At 32.7% G+C, this 7008-nt stretch overlaps 1 pseudogene; it reads left to right on the forward strand.

The window, feature by feature from the left end:
* Nucleotides 1–329: 329 nt before the first annotated feature.
* Nucleotides 330–3478, forward strand: LOC126622505 (uncharacterized; annotated as a pseudogene).
* The last annotated feature ends 3530 nt before the right edge of the window (nt 3479–7008 follow it).

The raw sequence follows: 7008 nt of genomic DNA on the forward strand, positions 1-7008 counted from the left end.
TGTCTGCTTATTGTCCAAATGCAACGCTGCATTTATGAAACTCCTGGCACAAATTATTAAGCTCAGGGCTCACCACCCTAATTATCCGATCAAGTAGATTTGACTAGATAACGTTGGAGAGTTTACGTCACAAACTTTTGATAACTATTACATGTCAATTGGGATTGAATTCAAACATCATGTACCCCATATTCACACCCAGAACGGCCTGGCAGAAGCTTAAAGCGCCATCAATTGATATCTCAGTCCTTTCTTTCATATTTGTTTTCAAATTTGTCTTATGGTGATTCTTAAGTTTATAAAATTTATATTCTCTTTAAGCAGGTTAAATGGAAACCGTGAAAGTCACCCCTATTGCTAAATTGCGTGCCTACACTAAAGTAGACACAATAAAGATTCATGTGTGTAGTGTATGGAAATCAAGCATTTTTGGAACTATTTAGAAATATGTGACACTACACTATGTCTTAGTTGATGAAACAATGAGTGGTCATTGTCCTATAATTTTAATTAGGGATTTTAACAAGTTATGCCATTGGTTTTCTTTTCATTTATTAGTTTGTTCATTTGTATGTATGTTTTTATTTTTATTTTTCTGTTTCATTTTTACGCATGTATAAAGTGATTTATAAATCTCCTTCTGATAGTTTACGTATTTTCAGTGAATCTATTTAACTTCTGTGCCAATTTAATCTCTCTAGATCAAAATATAATGTTTTTTATCGTTTGTTTGTCGATTACCTTTTTAATTCTACTCTTCTCTTTTCTTCCTTTTTTTTTTGGATGCGATCAATTGCAAAGAACAATGCGGTTGAAGCTTCTGCATCAGACATTGGTTATGAAGTTGTTGCCTCAAAGATTAAGGCTGATGATTGCTATGAAATTATGAATTTTCGGGCGATTAGGATCATAGGACAGTATAAAGTCGTGCCACATGATACCTAACTTATATTCACTGCTACAATAGTGTTTAGAAAACTATCTAGCGTCTTTTCGCTCATTCCTCAACATCAGTTTTTTCCTGCTAAATGTTAACATGCTTTATCCTTGTCTAAACAGAGATGATATTCTTATAGGTAATATTAATATATATATATATTTGTCTCTATGTAAGTGTGTGTGCATCGATTGAAATCATTTGTCCTTTTTTGAATGAAATGAGTTTTGACATTGTTTTTGTATTAACTTTTAAATTGTAAAATGTGAATGACCATATAACTGCGGTCCAGCACTTGGAACCAAAATAGATTAATCAAAGAATAGCTCAGAAGTGTGATATACACATTGAGAATATCAGGTTATTCTTTCGTCTCAACATTGTAGTTCTAAATTATCAACAACATTTCATTTGTTAGGGTGGCAAAAAAAAAATTAAAAAAAAAAAGTCTTTGTTTCTCATTTGTTTTGTATACAGAAAAGAAGAGTTGTGTGTTACATTGTGGGAGATGTTGCAGAAGCTTTTTCTTCTTTATCGGTCCACACATTGTCTTTCTCCATTATTGTTGTGTTTACAAGTTTAAAAGTCAAGATTTACCTAGGTAGCTCATTTAATTGAAACCCACTTTTTTCTATTTTTATTTTATTGTGTTCTTACATTACTTGCCATACGCTATTCCACTATTTTATCATTATGTGATTTTAGTGTTTATTACGATTTGTGTTTTGTTTTTAGCCATGCATGTTCAAATTATTTTGCCGCGCTCTTAAACCTATTGATTATCATTTATGTCTCACTTTTAAACATGTATCATCAAATTGAAAACATTTACTCATCTCTGATATTTAATGATGTTTGTTTTATAATTTGTTATTATTTTTTGGGATCTGCGACAAGGTTGCCTTGAATAGTACTAGTTCCTTACTTTTTTTCATTGATCCGGACATCTTAGAGGTTAACTCATACAAATCAATGTGAGTGGACATCTAAAATTGTGTTTCCTATTTATACCTGCCAAAAAAAACTAATTTTTCAAAACTCCTTACTCTATTTTTAAACTTACAGGTTCTCAACATGTAAAGATCATGTACAAATACTGCCTTCTTCTTCAAGGAAAGTGAATGAGGCTGTTTTGCACACTGCAAGGAGAGTAACAATAGATGAGCTGGCCTTTTTAGATCCTGATCTATATTAGGTATAGAAATGATTTATGTGTTGGTATCTCTTTTTTTTTAATTTTTAAAAGCATGCATTTACATTGTTACATATTTGAAAGGAAAAAAAAAACTAATTTTGTTCTTGCTTTTTTTTTTTTTTTTTTTTTTTTGTTGGACATGTGTGACAAAACATTTTATAGAATGATACATTCCTATGTAAGGCATCAGTAAAACGTTTTGACACACATTGTAATTGGTGGTATAGTGCTTGCCTCAACTGTGTCAAGGAAATGCAAAAGGATCCAACAACCGAAGATCTTATTTGTCAGAAACACCCCAACCAGATACCAACACCTTGGTAATGTTTAATATGTGACTTTATTGTTTTCCCTTCTTTTTTTCCCCAACAGTTTGATGTTTCTTTACAAGTCAAAAATCGATTCAAATATGTAACCTCTGTTGTTCCAACTTCTTTATTCTGGTTGTGACCAATGAGTTATAAAGCATGAAAAACTGATTCAATGAAATTTTTAAATGTAGGTATAAAGTTGATTTAATTCTTGAAGACAACTAATGAAATCAGTGCTTTGATAATTTTCAAGTCTGGAGAAAAATAGTTTGATATACTTTGCAAAGATTTAGTCTTAAATCAGATATTGGTTGACCAACAATAGTTGTCAAATGAGTTTTTGAGACTAATTGGCCAAAAGAAGATCTTTCACTTGCGATTTGAAAATAGAGGGAATACTTTGTGCTAATTAACAATGTCTCTGTCAATGCAGTTATGGAACCAATAACCCCACAGATGTCACCAAGAGAAGCAACAATATCTTCCACTACTGTATCATCTTCAACGTCACCACCTGAAACAAGCGATCTATTGCATAAACAAAAGAGGGAATATGTGAGGAGAGCTCTTTTTATTGGCAATGAACACAAGTTTAGATTCGACTTCCATGCTACCATCAAATCTGATGCTTTCGTTTTACTTCTCTGTATTAAAAAATTGACATCTTCTACCCATCTTGCTTTGTTTGAAATATACTTGTGAAACATCTTTCTTTTTTTTTTTTTTTTTTTTTCAAGAAAATTTTTCTAAGTAAACAATATGATGAATTATAGTTAGGTAACATTTTCTATCTTCTGTGCAATCGAATATGCTAATTTGGTATACTCATTTAAAACAATGAGGGAGAAGAAATTTCAGAAGTTGCCCCAAAAGAGTTTGATGAAACCCTTATCAAGTCACTGAAAAAAAAATTTGCCTCCAGCTGCTACAAAAACAGATACCATCGCTTCAAAAGAAGGACTAAGTAGGTATGCTTTCATTTTGCTCAATATTTTGCTTTGGATCTACTTCAATGTGACTCTAATCACTGTCTAAATGCTTTCCGTTCGTTTTCTCTCTGTGCAACTTGGTTTGTCAATGTCAACACTCATGAAACTACTGCAACAACACTTTTCCTGCTTTGTTGAAGAATATTTGGCATCTTTTGTTACTATATATTGAACAACATCTAACATGTTTAGTAGTTTGTAAATATCTCTTTTTCCTCAAAACTAAACAATATTTTATGTACCGCCATATACCAGCATTTGTTAATTTTTTGTGTACAGAAGCTGGTTTAGTTTTTAGGACATAGGGCTGTTAAAGCAAAATATATAGCTGTAATATTTTTTTATCTCCATATGAAAGTATCTGCTGATTTTTTGTATGTAAATATGATCATGCTGGTCCAAACACAGTTCTAACTGTTGTAATCCAATTGAAAACTTTGATGTTTGTCCCTAATTTCACAAAATTGAACATTTTCTCTACAAAGCTTTTCCAATTTATCCATTATCAGCATTGTTGCTGTTTTGCAAAACCATTTTTCAAGTCTTTGATACACGATTTCATCTTGTTTTGAAACCTACAACAACACACAGATACTTGTAGCTAGTACAGTCTAGACTCTAAAGTATTTGGTTTACATAAAAATAGTAGGTAAATTGATAATTACATACATAATTTACCAACTTGCTATTAATGTACATACTATTATAGGTAAATTACCAACAACATATGAGAATATTATTGGTACGTACTTGCTATTAATGTACTTGTTTGTTATAATGTCTCTATATTTTTTTTATACTCATTTTATGTGGTGGTTGTTCCTATTTAAGGACTCCATTGGAGATACTCTTAGGCAATGGCACAGTCACGACTGAGGAGGGATTGTTTGGACGTGGAGAGAGAGTGTGGAATTGTTTTGATCACCGTGTTCGTTCATTTTAATTCATTTCAAAATTGTATTAGTTCATTTTTTTAATTACAATTGAATATTTTAATTGTTTTAAATTTGTGTGACTTTCTGCAAAAATGATTTATGAATGATGAATTGAAATATAAACGGTTTGGATACTTGAACAAAAGTTACGAAACGAATCCTACAAAATGTGTGTAAATAAAAATGGCATCCCCTGATCTGTAATCCATATTGGAGCGGTTTGTGATACTACTTTTTTATTTTATTTTTTTTAACAAACAATATTACTTACACTAAGGGGGATGGGTGGGCTTAGCCTCATAATGGGCTAGCAATAATGTGGTTCAAACTCGCCTTTGGCGAGAATCAAACCTAAGACCTCTAACTTACAAGTGAAGAGGAATATCACTAGACCGTAGTTTTATACAAGTCTTAAACTGTTAGATCTAACAAATTTAATGGTTTAGATACAATCTAATTAGTCCAATTAATCTAATTTATTTAAATAATTTTGGTTTGGCAACAAAATTCTAATAACCTTGTAATTAAGATTTTTAATTCTCTATCTTATCTCACTAATTCCTTTTCATTAATTTTATCTTTCCTATTAAACTCTTTCTTCCCCCTTCCTTTTCCTCGTTCATCCTCCTCAGCTATCTTATCTTTTCAGTTCTCGTCAAAGGACAAGGATTGTCTGCCTTCCACTTCTGGTGCTCTTCTGTTTTGTGTGGTCACGGTTAAGCCACGTCAACATTTTATGTTATCTTTTTATAGATATAATAAGACAAAAATGAATAGTAATATAAAATGTTGACATGGTTTAACTGTGACCACACAAACAGGAGGACACGATGAGGGCACCGAAAATGGAGGGCAGACAATCCTTGTTCCTCGTCAAATATGTTATCACGACATCCAACACATCCAGACTCATTAAACCAAAGAAACGAAAGAAAAAAGAAATCAGAAATAGGAACACTATCGTACTTTTGATTATTTGTTGAAGATACTTGTACGATATATATAGACACACAAACTGATCACATACCCCTCTACTACAGATATATAGGTTCTGCGTACAATAGTAGAACCCACCCATATTAGAGTGTCACGTTTACATGTTTTGTGTCTAAAGAGCTTCACCGTTCCAATGGTAGCATGTCCCCTCGACAATTGACTCGTTGAACCAATTAACCCTACATGGGCCTGGAGGATATATACTCCATTGGAACTTACTAGCACGGTCGATGTCTCTGTTGTCGTTATATGCATCAAACCACTTAAATTGACCCGGCCATGTAAAACCGCAGAAGTATAAAGTTGCGCCCAAGAAATGAGGAATAAAATCGAATTCCCAGGAACTATTGAAGGGGATCACTTTCTCACCAAGATCATCGTTCTCGGATTTGCAGTGAAGGGTAAGCGTGAACAATGTTCCGTTCAATTGCAAGAAATTTTTCACTCTTACATGTCTTCTTTTCCGATGAATACTTATACCTGCATCGCACAGGGTTATTGTAAGCAAAAACAGCGCTAGCACTGATGCGAAATATATAAGCACACAAATTAAACCCTCTTTTTATCAAATGTAGTAAAGTATGTAAGTAGGGATCGTTCTAGGCCGGGGATTAGGAGGGATTGCTAAATCACTTGGAAACTGACTTGAAAACGTAAAAACAAAGTTTAAAACACTAAACTAGACTCAAAGAATGCAAAACCATACTTTAAAATACTAAGATAAACAAAAAGATTCAAAACAGCAAATAAACACTCAAAACTGCCTTAAAAACACTTTCTGGGCAGTTTTGAACACCTAACACAAACTTGGACGAATTTTGGTTTTCTAATGGACTAAAACACTTAAAAACATAATCTAAGACAAGTTCTAATTAATATGACTCAAAGAAATAAGATGGGGTTGATTTTGGACGAAAATAATTAAATTAAGACAAGAACAAAGTAAACAGATTCTTAGACAAATTTGGGTGAATCAAAACAGATTGTAAATGAATTTGAATTTAACTTATGGATGGAAGGCTAGCTAGGAGGTTCTTCTCCACACATGTCACACTTGCATACAAAACGATTTCCAGTTGCTTTTCGATAAACTATGAATACTCAACGCCCCAAATTAACCGTGAATTGCACTAATTAACCCTCAGTTTTTCCACAAGTTATTAGGTTGGATGATTGCATACGACAACCCAAAACATTCCCTACAAGTTCCCTACATGAATTGCATAATAGAGATACAAGCAAGAATCATTAAGTTCTATGAAAAACATAAGCATTGACGAGGCACTCGTTACTATGATTTGCATGAAACTTATGCCAAGAATTTACTTAACGTGATTGTGACTAGCAACCTTCACTACTTGTGAATATAAGTTCATAACGATTAGGTGAAACTCCCTTATATTCTAGCGTCAAATTCATGCAAGAAAATTAAGCGTGCACTCTCAACCAACATACACAAATCAGTTTTTATACGAACGGATAAGTAAATTGAATTCACAACTTATGAATCACAACTGGATGTAATCAAATCATATTGCAAGCATGAACATAGTTTCGAATCACCCCCTAACTAAGAGGGGTTTAGTTCCTCATACTGACAAAGCAAAGATGCATAAATTTAGACATTAAAAACAAAGATAGAAAA

Source organism: Malus sylvestris, chromosome 5, assembly GCF_916048215.2.
Source record: "Malus sylvestris chromosome 5, drMalSylv7.2, whole genome shotgun sequence".
In the NCBI taxonomy this organism is placed as follows: Eukaryota; Viridiplantae; Streptophyta; class Magnoliopsida; order Rosales; family Rosaceae; genus Malus; species Malus sylvestris.